The following is a 14,061-nucleotide window of genomic DNA, read 5'->3' on the forward strand; positions in this document are numbered from 1 at the left end:
GCTGTCTAGAACACTGGGTCTAGGGTAGCTAAGGGTATTGTCAGCATTGATTGGGAGGTCGGTGTTTATGGGGGGGGTAGAAGGTGAGTGGTAGGTGGGTGGGAAGGGGGGCAGGGATGGTAGGAAGGGCGTGGGGCAGGGGATGGTTTAGTGTCTTGGACATCCAAGTTTGGCGAGGCCGTCCTTGAATGCTATATAGTTGTTACCGCTGCAAGGTTCTTTGAAAGCAGTCTTCTGAGAGGTATTGGTATATCTGGTGCTGTAAAAGTGCTAGTTCTGCCTTCAGCTACTTGACTTATTAGCAGTATGCGTGTCCCTCACTAAAGTCCTGTTAAAAAACAAACATTGGCAAAGCCAACAGATCCAGCTTGTGTATAGATATTAGATAGGCATTTTCCAGGCACTGCTTTCATATGCCCACGTACGTGCACCATTTTTCAAGCTATCATTAATGGCCAGTTAGTACCATTTGCCATGACGCCTGGCAAATACCTTTCCCATGTCTACACAAAAGCCAAAACTGTGGCCATTGCACATGCCTGCTTTTCTGTGGTAGATGCACCAGCTCACTGAGACTGGCGGATTGGCTCCTGTAGCTGCAAATGGGCTAGTGGGTCAGTCAATAGAGCTACCCGAAGCTTACTGGGCGAATCCCTCTTCTCAGAGCCATTACTATACTTTGAAAGTGGTATTTGCCAAACATTTAAGTAATCTAGCGACTGGAGGAACTCGTGTGGCAGCTGATTTCGGTGTGAATGCTGCTTTAAAACCAAATCCTCTTAGAGGTTTTTTTGCTGCTGCAATGATGGAAAACTTTGATGGGGCAGGCCACGTTCCTTTGAGTGTGGTTCTTTCTCCATTCCTCAACGGAACGTAACTTAACAGCTTTCATTTTTTTCCATGACATTTTAATGCTTTTCTTCTGGAGCTTCCAGTGGAGTTGCAACATTTAGTTGTCATGCAAAGCGCCCCCCCAGGAACAGTAAACTCCCGCCCCCAAATACCACAAAGTAAGAGAAAGCAACCACGAAGGGCCACGGGCGTCACAGGCCCAACCGTTGAACTCCTTGGCCTTTCACAGCTTTGAAATGTCGTTATGCCGAAACCTTGCTGAATGTCTCCTCGGGTTAATAAATGGCAGAGGGTTATACGTGTTCATTCTGTATTCTCCACCAATTGGGCACCCTAGCTTTTAACTCCAGGTCTCTGTGCACGCGCGGAGTGTGCGTGGGTAGTAGGTGGGGTATGGCTTTAATTATTGGGAAAGCCGAAAGGAGTGAACGTTCTAAAGCATGTGTGAGCTAATGAACGCTGTCTGCCTCGCTTTACGACTGCCATAAGTCAAGTGCTTGATGAAAGTTGATGCTTCGCATTCGAGAATCGCTGTCGACTGGCGAGGAGCGCGGGTACTTCCATTTTAAAGCTGTATTAAAAAATCGGAACGTGAAAACTTAACGGTTACCTGGCATTCCCCCAAGGAGTATTTCAAACAACACCAAGTGGCGCCTGTTTTCCATCAGTTGCGTTATTGAACAGATTTATAAAAATGAAAGATTCTAATAACAAGAAACAATTCACCTCCTTTATTACTCGCTGTTGCTTAGGACGGTGGCCTTTTTTCCCCCCTCCGCTATCGCTTTCCTGCACCGACTTAAGCCACTGCATAGTGATCGTTTATGTACCCAGCAAATACCATTGGTGTAGGTACTTTGCAGAGTCTATTTCAATAGATGTATATAACTGTGTGTGTGTGTACGTACTATATATAAATATATTTTACACGAAGGAAATAAGGGCTCAGCACCGGAAGTGCATTGAAGTGTGCTGTGGCTGTTTGGCTGGGACCTCTCGTGGCTTTACCTGTGGAACTGTGTTGGAGTATTTCCTTTTGGAAGTGTGCCGTCGTGCAGAGGAAGCACAGCTGGAGTCGAAGCACGCCGCGACTTTTGGGTTGTGTGAACGAGGACTCTAAACCTGACCCCCTGTTACGTGTGCAGTTTCATCTTGCCCCGCCCCCTGGTCAATCCTACTGGCCAACACTCTCCATAAGAAATCCAGGCACACGCACCGGAAGTGCATGGAAGTGTGCTGTGGCTGTTTGGCTGGGACCTCTCGTGGGTTTACCTGTGGAACTGTGTTGGAGTATTTTGTTTCGGAAGTGTGCCATTGCGGAGAGGAAGCACGGCTGGAGCATGGGTTGTGTGAACGAGGACTCTAAAGTAATTATCTTAAACACGACTGAACTCTTTGTGTAGTGCTCTTCGAGTAATGTAAGGGACTATGCTAAATTACTGCTTCTCTTTTCTCTGTAGCCTGGCCCCCTGTTAGGTGTGCAGTTTCATCTTGCCCTGCCCTTCGGTCAATCCTACTGGCTGACACACTCCATAAGAAATCCAGGCATGTGCACCGGAAGTGTATGGAAGTGTGCTTTGGCTGTTTGGCTGCTTCGGGGCAGGGAGCAGTTAACGTCTTTTTGACACCACGATTCAAAACCTCTATTGCTGTGTTTAAATTGTAGGTAGAGTGTGAATTTGGCTGGCCTCTCATATTAAAGTACTTCCGGATAACGAACTACATTTTTGACTGACTAAAGTGGTTCTTTATTTATAAAACCAGGAGGGGTGGATCTTTTTGGGGTATGAGGAGAAATAAAATTCCATCGCTTAGGATGGAGCCAGGGGCCGATTTCTTTGCTGGGGTTAGTACGCGGTGGGCAAGCCTTGCGCTGGCTGCAGCGCTCCCCTTCCCCTTCCTCTACCGGGTGCGGAGGAGGAGTTTCTGCAGTGTGCCCAGGATTGTTCAGCAGTACTAAAAAGGAGCGAAGAGACTGGTGATTCTTCGTAATCATTATTCATGGATGATCTGTCAACAGGTAATGCAAACATCAACCCCAACTGCCCTTTGCCATCATATGATTTTCATCTTTCAGGTGACTATAGCAAAGGGGAATCCTTTATCAATACCCCATGATTTTTCTTCCTGAAAATTTTATTCCTGACCCAACTTTAGGGGTTTGTGGTGAAGAAATGGCGGAGAGAGGTGAGGGGGTGAGCTTTCAATGATGCTCAGCATTTTTAACAGACTAATTCTTGCGGAATTGCGTAAACAAACTGAAGTCCTAACAAAAATAGCTGAGGGCTCCGGTTTGTTACCTTCTAGACTGGTTAACGCACTAATGTCCGCAACTCACTGGGGTAATTTGGGGGAACAGTCGTGCAAAGTGGACAAGTGGGAGATGAGTGGGATTCGAAAAGATGTATGGGTAACCTCGGTACCAAGGGAGGTCATTACAATTCCCGATCTAACAATTGAAAATGTCTCTCTGGAGGATCAAACAAATGATATAATTGTCCTGCCAGAAAGTTTGGATGGTACGGAAGTGGGCATAGTGATACCCTAGATACCTGAACAAAAACCAAAAATAAATCTGCCGAAAAACAAGTAAAAAATGTGATGCACTAATGTCCACAACTAACTGGGGTAATTTGGGGGAACAGTCGTGCAAAGTGGACAAGTGGGAGATGAGTGGGATTGTAAAAGATGAATGGGTAACCTCGGTACCAAGGGAGGTCATTACAATTTCAGATCTAACAATTGAAAATGTCTCTCTGGAGGATCAAACGAATGATGTAATTGTCCTGCCAGAAAGTTTGGATGGTACGGAAGGGGGCATAGTGATACCCGAGATACCTGAACAGATGATGAAAACCAAAAATAAATATGCTGAAAATCAAGTACAAAATTTGATGAAACAAAAGAAAAAATTGGAGATCAATAAAAAATCATCCAGAACTTTCTTAAGGGACTATGGGTTTAAACATACGATTGAAGAGGAAAAGAAGGATGCGATGGCATCAACTGTACCACCCGTACCACCCACTGGTCCCTCTAAATGCGCCCCTGCTGCCAGTTCAGAGTGGAAGGGGTCGCAGCCAAATTTATACTCCATTGACCAAGTTACCCAGAGTGAATACTTGGATGGTGAGGATCAGCTGTCTGATATAATGGAAAAAAAAAGAGAGACCCGGTCAGCATTGTTAATCAATTAAGGTCTTTGGAAAACCAGTTGAATTATATTTTTGAGATTTTTCAAAACCCAGTGATTGAATAAAGGAGGGAGTCTCAGACAGATGTGATGAGTGGTAAAGGGAGTATGGAAAAGACTGGATCTCGAATGATCGAAGAAGGTGAAGCCACAAGAACTTTTGCTTCAAAGATCAATTCTTAGCCAGCCACTTCCAGCTCCGGAGGGCAGACCTCAACAGTCAACAAAGGTTTAGGTCAGAAGGATTGTGTCAAACTAAATACCAATCCTTTTACGAATAACACTCTAGTCATTGACCCGAAACCCAATCAGCATATGAAAGGGAAAAAAACAACTATGAACATTGACAAGAATGTGTCAGCTAACAAAATGCTTGTAGAAAGCAGGATAAGTGAAAAAGTTTTGATGCTTGCTGTTCAGAAGGCTCTAGCGTTAAGTCAAGGCATAAAAGAGCCCGCTGTGACCATTATTAATGAACCAATTGTAATGAAGGAGCACTATTTAATTGGTGAGACCACTGGAGTCCAAGTAAATTCCAACAAAACTGAGCCACTTGTCTATCCTTATGAGGGTGGGACAGAGACAGAGGAAACCTGGTTGGAATACTCTGCAAATAATTTGAGAAATCTGGTTTATCCTGAATTACCCGGTCTCGTACTATGTTTAATGAGGGTGGGCAGCCATTGAATAGCCCATACGTTCTCTCGCTATTTGCATCTATACCTGAATTAAGTCTTATTGATTCTGCAGATTTATTGCTGGTGGATTTTATCAATAAGTTTAGATACGACTTTGTAAGATTGGTCATACCGTCACCTGTAATGTTATCACTATTAATGAAAGAAACTGAAACTTTACAATGCAGAGGTTTTGATTTGTTTCCATTCACATCTTTGAATACTTCTGTTGGTACACAGAGACCTGGGCCCAAGAAAGGGAATGGAGTGTCCTATGAGGCAAAAGCTGGGTCCGATTATTCCATGCGGGAATTTAACTCGATAGTCAGGATTGGAGGTGGCTGGCCCTTTCCCTGAGAGAATCGATTAATGTATTGAAACAGTTGGGGAAACCCCTCTAGCATGCAGGTTGAACTGCTGGCTAGTCAGCTGGAACTCATGGGGGTGTTATCATTTATTGAACAGTGTTAGACAGACAGACAAGCTAACTATGTTCGACTTTGTTTTACTACAGGAAACATGGGCCCGCGCAAAGTTGAGCTGGGATGGTTTTGTAGTGGAGGAAATCTGTGCAACGGCTGGTGTTAAGGGCCGACCAAAAGGTGGGCTGATACTGTCTTATAAGGAATCTATGTACATCAAAAAAACTGGGGGCTGGTGCAATCGCAATCCTTTCTGGTTGTCACTTTTAAGGTTGGGGTGATGGTGGTGGATACACGCTTCTCATTGCTAATATATATTGGAATCCGCTCGAGTTTACAGCTGCACAGCTGGAGTCTGAGCTGAGTATTCCAGGGGAAAAGATTGACCTGTGTCTATATAACAACGTAGGAGGTCAAATCATAGCCGGTGACCTGAATGCCGATTGTTTGGTCGACAGGGTAGTCGGGGATGTCCTATACTCAAACAGTAGTGCTTATGCTTCAAGGGGTGGGAACTCAAAAGTAAGCGGTATGCTCTGGTTACATCTTGGGGACCTACGGGGCTTGGAACTGGTTATAATGACCACTATACTTGAAATGCAAGAGGTCTTTCATCAATAATTGATTACATTTTTCTCTCTGCCGAACTGAATAATACTATTTCAAACAGGTAAAAGCAGTACAGGTTAGCGATCACTGTATGCTATCCATCGAAATTGTGTGCAAGACGCACCAACAAAGATATAGGTATTATAAAGATGGTATTGTGATTAGCCCCAGAGGTAATTGAATCAAATGTTTTTTCCAAATCCCAGAGATTCACTTCTACGATGATAAAGGAATATGATGGGTTTCCCTTGTGTCAACGTATTAAAAGGTATTCAGTAAAGAATTTTATATCTTATATTGGTAAAAACATAAATGCCTTGCAGAGGCCACGGGAAGCTAGGAGTAGCCCCATGAAAACTAACAGACACTGTACTGATAATGAGGTCCACGAATGCAAAACCGTAATGCAGAAAGAATTACGTAGACTCCGTAGATTGGGAAAGTTTGATGTAGAGACCTCGAAAGGGATGAAAAAAATTAAACAGCACTACACAAATTGGCTGCTCAATCATCGAAGTAGGAAAGCGCAATCAGATGGGGAACTGATGCTGAACACTAATTCGGCAAACCTTTGGAAACTTATTAACAGTACTGAATGCTCTCAGAAATCTTTGGCTCTGAATCCTATTTCAGAGGAGGTTTGGGTGGGTCACTTATTGAGTATTTACAAAGAAGGGGCATGGTCGTACACACCATCCTCGGATCCAAACTCACCATGGTCCATTAATAACTTGGTGGAAATAGTGAGAGGCTTCATTAAAAAAATCAAAAACTCAGGGGCTCCAGGTCCCAACAAGCTTTCTAATAAAATGTTGAAACTCTATCCATTGAACTGGGCTAGAATTGTATCTATCTAATTCAATGATGTGTTGCTAACTAAGAATATTCCTCATTCATGGAGGGTTTCCATTGTATTACTGATTTTAAAAAAAAGGCTCCCGCATGTGTCCAACACGGTATAGGCCGATAGCTATCGCCGATCCTGAATCTGAAATATTTGCATCAATGGTTCTGGCTGACATACAAGAGTGGATCTTGAACAACCATATCCTTGATGTCAAACAAATTGGCTTTAAGAAAAATTGTGGAACAGATTGTAGGGGTTTTATACTACGCTATCTACAAAGCCAAATGACGTGAAAGTGTGCAAGGTCAACATTTATTGCTCCAATGGTCTTTTCATGGTAGACAGACCCATTTAATGGAAAAAGATGAGTGCATTGGGTATGCCGACACATCTCCTGGACGTTGTTATTAATTGATACACAGATACAAAGCTTACAGTACGTTTAAACTCGGAGGGGTTGTTATCATCGGAGATACCTATTCTTAACGGTTTACGCCAAGCGCTAACTATCTTGAATCTGTATGTAAGTAGTGCAGAAATGGCTCTGACTAACAAAGGTCTGGCATCGCCCAAATTGTGCAATGTCCGCGTTTCTTGGCTCGAATATGCGGATGATTTCCAGTTATTGGATAATACAAAGGTGGGTTTACAGCGTCTTATCAAAGAATTTGAAAAATGTATCTCACAGTTACAATTAAAAATCAATCCAACAAAGACGATCATCCGTATGGGTAAACCCTGTAAGGGTGAAAATGCCTTTACGTCGTACTGCGAGGGTAAACGCATCAAATTCCAACCTGTGTTCAAATATCTTGGCTACTGATTTACTGGTTCTGGTTCTCACTCCTTAATTAAAACTTAGTTGAATGCCAAAATTGAGGTAGCTTTGAGACAAATGTGTCTTATTGAAAAGGAATTTGGCAAGTTCACAATGAAACCTCTGAAGGAATTTTATACTACGGAAGTATTGCCTAGGCTTTTATATGGTTTGGAATTTTTCGCCTCAGATTTTATGGATTATCTAAAGGTGCTGGAATGTAGACTATGGAGGGGTATTTTGTTCTTTCTAACTAAATGTATACCTATTGAAGTAATTAGATACAAATTTGGTATACAATCTATGAATTCACTTGTGATTGGGAAAATACTCCTATTATGGAGAAAAAGTACTTTGTCTAGGGAAGATCTATATGTATCTGCTGGAAATGCATCACCCTGTATGTTCATGAATGAATTGCACACAGAGGGTGAAAACTTGCTTGGGCACTTGCGCAAAGCACGCTGCACTTTGATCAATAAACCAAATAAGATCAAACAAATCATTAGGGGAAATGACTGGCTAGAGACTTTAAACTTATTGTCCAATTCGAAGCTGTATAATCAGACATATTGTCTGTGGAAATTCTTTCCTGTAATGGAAGGCTATTTGTGGAAATATCCTTCTATGTTGACTCAGAATGAATTTATGCTTTGTAAAATGAACGTGATGTGGACTAATTAAATTAGGCATATAAAAAAGCAAACGGAGGATGGTTGAAAATGGAGTCGATTTTGTAAAAAAGAGGGTGTGGAGGAAACACTCCAACATATTTTGCTCATCTGCCCCGCGCTTATGGGACAATGAATAGCATATTTTGCTCAATTTGTGAACTCGACTGCTTCTGTGAACAGAGAATGGCTCTGTCATAGAATGATGCATGAAAATTCAGCAATTCTGACCATACGTGTAAGCTTTCCTGAAAATCATCTGCGATCTTTGTTAATGTGTTGGTCGGTGATTAAGGATTCATTGTGATATTTTAAGTGTATACTTATATCTTAGATTTTTAATGTATCGTGATCTTTTGCACATGAATGAAATGGTTATTTATGTGATATCTGTATATCTTAACGTGAAATTTTAGCAGTAACTTTTTTTTAAAGTGAAATATTTTGCTTCTTTTGGATTGTAAAGGTTTATTACAAACCAGCACAATTAAATAAATAAATAAGGGCTCGGCAGTATGTAGTGGAAACCCTTCTCACGGCCTGACGAGTAAATGCATTAGGGAATGGCTTCATGGTGGGAAAAGTCCAAGGCCCTCTAGTCCTGCGTGTGCGAGAATCGGTAAATAATAAAAGTTGGCCTCCACACTGCAGAGCCCTTTCCGTCCATCGCTCGTGCTCTGTATTCCGAGTCTTGGCGGGGAGGGCTGTGGTGGGGCTGATGGTCAGTGGGAATTGACACCCTCATTTTCTTATGGGAATGTACCAAAGAGTCCCAGCTGTGGTAATCATAGCATTTGTTTGTTTGCGCATGTGCCTGGTTGAAAATTCCCGAAGTGTCTAGAAATGGGCGAGCAGTACATTGACGTACATAGTTTTAAGTACAGCTCCTTCAATTTTTCTTCACATTTTTTCAATCTGTGCAAAGAGGAAGAGAGGGCTATGCGCAGGTGTCGCAGGCTGACACCTGCCACTTTCAAAGAAAACTCACCTGCATCAACTATCCCTACATTTCCAAGGCACACATGTCGGGGTTGCTCCCAAAAGCCATTGCTGGCATGCCATTGGATCTGTCAGCGTCCCTAACCTAGTACAATCATCATACTTTGGTTACTGTGGATGGGCTTGACACTTACATTGGCCTTTTCCTTCAGCCACTGCTTGCAGCAAATTCCATTTGACTAAATCTGTAAATTTCACATAGCCCTTACATATGTTTCAGTTGAACTTCAACCACTAATGGTGGGGGGCCTTTATCAGACTAAAGGCTCCTCATTGTTCTGCTATTGAGATATGCGGACAGATGAGACAGTGTTTTGCTTTGCATCGTCCTAAAATTTGGCACATTCTCCTACTAAGCGTCTGAATTGTGCTCACTTTGGTTTTCTTCGAATGGGTCCTGAAAACATTCCTGCTTGCCTTGGTCTCTTTTGCGCACCACTTTGTTCAGGGTTTTTCTCTGCGGCTTTGCTGCCCTTGCACTCCTTCGCGTTGGCAGTGCAGTGTGTTATAAATGGATCTATCAAATTGTTTACAGTCGTTTTGTGCCTCACATGAGCAGAATTTCGATTGTGTTTATGTGTCGAACATCTCAAGCAGAACTACTTTCCTCTGAATGACCGTGGGTGGCACTGGAGCAGATGGTAACATAACCCAAGTTGTGGGAGAGAAGGTGGGACAGGAGGGGTAGACTGACAGTCATTTGAACAAAGAACATTGTGGGATCCACCTCCACCCTTAGGAGAAGGGAGGGGCCTCACATTCACAGAGGAACATAGATCAGTGTCCATTGTAGTCCTCAATATAATGCCGGGTGGAGAGAGCCAAGGGCTTCAGTGAGCAGAGGAGGTGGAGAATGTGGCCTTTTGAGTGGCTTGAGGGATTTTTTGAAGGTATCCAGGGTGGACTTAAATTATAAGCTTCAAGGAGGCAGAATTCTCAGACTCTCCAAGGGGAAGATGGGGGCGGGCGGGGCTAAGGGATTGTGAAGAGTCGGATATGTGTGGGGGCCCCAGGGGGTGTAGCAAACAAGGTACTCCATCTTGAACCCCCAGAGAAGCATTGCCCCGGCTATACTAGGAACTCAAGTTTATTGTGCTCCAGAATGTCAAACACTGCAGGCTGACTGATGTGAAACAGGAGAACAGATTTCATCCAAGCCCCCTCGCCTACTTGCTGGTTATTTAGGAACTGAAAAAATATGTGGATTTAATATCACGGTGGCGGCTTCAGCCAATGCACAATTCCAAAAGTTACGCGTTTGGGGAATACATATGCTGGCGCATTGCTATTTTCAGCTATCCTGTCCAATATTCAAGCTTGTGTTTCCATTTACTGTGTATGTTACCACTTTAAAAGCCTATCAGATGAAGATAAATTAGAAACATATAATTAGGAAATAGAAGAACAACAAATAAAGAGCTCATGGTTGAAAAATGTTGGCAGCGAATCACAAACGTATCGGAGTGTGCTCGATTTTTTTTTTTTTATAAACGGAGCAACAAATTTAAACCAAGACATAGTTAAACAAATTGTATTCCTTACCTTAAAATCGTGAACACTGCCAGGGGGAAATCTGGACTTCGTATCAGGTCCTGGAAGGAATCGTTCTATTAGATTATGATTAAAGATTTCTTTGTCAGGCTGGATAAAGCTTTTTAGTTCGTTTTATCACATGGAATGGCTGTGGAGTCACTGGGTTCCAATTATCTGCTATTTTAAACTGCTATATCACACCCACTTAACTTCTTGCTTCAGTCTACCACTGAAAAAAGGTTGTCTTTGCTTTATTTAAAATTATATTGATAGAACTCTACCTCAACTTAAAGGCAATTGAGTTATTTTACAATTCAGGATCATGCAGCGTAACTCGTTATTGCACAATCGAACTATGCGTTTAACACTATCACATTCAGGACACAAGGGCTAAATGTCGTCAATGAGAGAAGATGGTCGATTTAACAGGCACCCTTCATTTGCAAATTTAGATCATAGGTTGCCAATATGCTATTAACATTTGGGAACTTTTCATTTCGTTAGTTAAGTTCAAACGGTATTAGCCTACTTGTTGAAAAAAACATTTGACCTTTTACTTTTGACCACATTTTTTTGATCGTTTTCTTGGTCCAAATTAGCTCAAATTTAATTAAATGTATATTTGAGGTGGGGTAAGGGAACAGAGGGGTTGCGGGGGCTCTCCCCCCGCATTTCCGACCAATAAACGACCCTAAATAATTTAGGAAAATGTGAAAAGGTCAAATATTTTCGACCAAGTAGGCCTAAACCGTTCAAACACAGTTGTTGGTCATACACAAATCTCCAGTGACCCCAAAGTTTTCCATCAGCATAAAGGCTGCTTGTAGCCCGTTGAGCTAACTTATTACTAATTGGCTTGTGGCTGATCAAGGCATTTCCGAAGAACTATCTGGACAAAATGTAGTCCCTCCTCTGCCGGCAGAGTTTTACTAATACAACTGCCGACACCCACACGGTCACCGCTTCTGAAGATAAGTCAATTGACAAGCGTCTTATCGGGTGGCATGCTTTCCATTTATCTCGCACGCGACTAAAAATGGCATAACATGACATATAAACACAAGAATACGCCATTAAAGATTTAAAGATATGTCATGGAAGTAAACTTGTGTAGATGTTCATCTTAACTCCTTATGTTCTGTTCATGATGAACAAACAACACTTCACTTTATCAGTTTGACATATTCTCCTCCTACGATCCTTTGGCCTTTCTTGAGCAAAACCCATCACTTTTCCCCATGCTTTCCTTCTCATCGCCACCATGGCCTGAAGCCTATATGTACATGTGTGTCTCTGACATTTTGCACTTATCTCCACCTACAGACCAAAAAGAACCCTGAGATCTAGCAATGGTGTGTGTCTTGAACACAAACATTATTTGAAAATGAAATACGGTGAATCAGCCTTTTAAATATCTCAACTAAACTCTTGAGCACCCTGCCCAAGGAAGCATGCACAATAGAGGAATGCCTCTCTTTAGGAAAGCACTAAATACATGGCTCTTTGATTTGCCATCCTAAACGCCAAACCATGGTCCATGGTCTGAGAGAAGTGCGTAGCTTTAATGCTAAGAGATACTCCACAATGTACCGCCTCCCTCTCGGGATTCCTGGGTCAGGTGATCCAAGTGGACTAACCTACCAGTGAAAGAGATACCTAACATCATCCGCCACCGCACAGTGGATTTCAGGTTAAACAATAAGCAACCACCCAACTATGATTTGTCCCTATACCCTGGCACCAGCATCAACCCCTTTTTCCAAACTAATTGTACTAAAACTATCCATACACAGCACACACCGACCAAACACTTCACCCGCACACGGAAACCACAACACCCACAGTAACACCAAACAGCAAAACTCTACACCTCATCCAGTACCTAACACAATCCCAACAAGGTCAATCCACCCCTTTGCCCTTGAGGCCCTGTGCTGTCCTCAAACACAAGTTGTCAGAGCTCAGTAAAGTAATGTAGGCTGCGCTGGGGATTGTGGCATTTAAACACTCTCTTGGTTATTTACATACCGATAATACTTTGCATGAAAAAGTATGGGCCTCCTTAAAAGTCCTGCGGTATCCCGCCAGTAAATCCGGCAGGAACCACCGGACGATAATGCTGTTACTGGCGCCTGATTTTACAGGTGCCAGTAAGGGGATATAAATCCCCATTCAATGGAGTCCGGTAGGACTCCATGAGGGGGATTGCCGGCACCAATAATACCAGCTGTTTTTTGCCAGTGGGGGGCCAGAGTTACCTCCAACTCTTGGCTGGAGGTAAATCAGGCCACCCCACCGGCAAACTTGTAGTTTGGCAGTGTGTGAAAAGTGGCAGTACTGCCACTTTTTTCTCACACCGCCAACCTTGTAATGAGGCCCTATATGTTATGTTATGAATATTTGAACCGTCCACTGCTTCCATTTCCATGGTTTCCTCCAGGCTCTCTGGCAGACCTGGAAGAGAGTGGATGGGTTTGGGTAGTTGGGAGGAGAGGGAAAGACAGGATTGTAGCGTTTTTGTGCTAAGTTTGCAGATCGGAAGTACACTGAGCTCTGCATGCTTGTAAGCTTTCTAGGTGTGAAGTTTAGGAGGTAGCAAAGGCTTTGTGTTCTGAGGGGCGTCCTTGTGCCTGTACCGTGGGAATATGTAATGACAGTATCATTTGTATAATCCTGCATGTTCTTCATGCAACATAGCTACATAAATGCAGAAGCTTTTTCATTAGCTAATGTCATTCTTTAGTACAATACTTTTATTGTTATGTCTTACCTTTGATTACATTATATTTAAAAGCAAAGCCATTCAAAATACCCCTGGTTTAATGAAGAATGTTACATTATAATAATTTTTCCAATACACCCTTTCCCAGCACACTACTATCATTAAGCAAACTGCCCAGCCTTCAGGAAGCCATCACCTGCAAGAAAAGTTCACTGATTCTTAGCCCGACACTTCATCAATTGACCATGCTCCTTTCCTTGCTGGCACTCACATGGTGGTCGTCTTGATTCAGGCACAGTTCTCACAACATGGGAAGATTGCTGTACACATGCTAAACCTCTTGGTTATGGTTCATATATATATATATATGCATCCTCAATAGCTGTTAAAGATGCATCAGGTCTTTTAGAAGTGGGACCATCTGACCTGAAGCCTCACCATCTTGGATTGCCTTCCCTTTCCCTCCTTGATCGATCTCTGTCCTTCGACTAAATGAAAACATGGACCAAAGAGCTTCCTGATAGGTTCCTATTTCACAAAAGGAGAAGACTCCAGCTCTTTGTTCAAATGTGCAAAGCCCTATTCTTTAGCAAAAGAAACATGAGGTTTTGCTATAAATCGGTGTAATTGGGTGTTTTTGAGCATAATATATATACAATTGTTTGGTCAGCCGACTCGTGTTTCGTGCATAATGCATTTTTTCAAGGCTCTTCAGATAA

The 14,061-nt window shown here is 42.6% G+C and overlaps 1 long non-coding RNA gene across 3 annotated transcripts in view; it reads left to right on the plus strand.

The window, feature by feature from the left end:
- The first annotated feature begins 2,107 nt into the window (after positions 1 to 2,107).
- The window catches only part of LOC138488242 (uncharacterized), a 499,519-nt gene continuing 487,565 nt past the window's right edge, over positions 2,108 to 14,061 (plus strand). Inside the window, exon 1 of one of the 3 annotated variants that reach the window (XR_011274620.1) lies at positions 2,108 to 2,219. This is a non-coding gene — a long non-coding RNA (uncharacterized lncRNA). The remainder of the gene's footprint in view (positions 2,220 to 14,061) is intronic. The other 2 variants (XR_011274618.1, XR_011274619.1) reach the window with 2 other exon arrangements.

Source organism: Ambystoma mexicanum, chromosome 9, assembly GCF_040938575.1.
Source record: "Ambystoma mexicanum isolate Mex_15411 chromosome 9, UKY_AmexF1_1, whole genome shotgun sequence".
NCBI lineage: Eukaryota > Metazoa > Chordata > Amphibia > Caudata > Ambystomatidae > Ambystoma > Ambystoma mexicanum.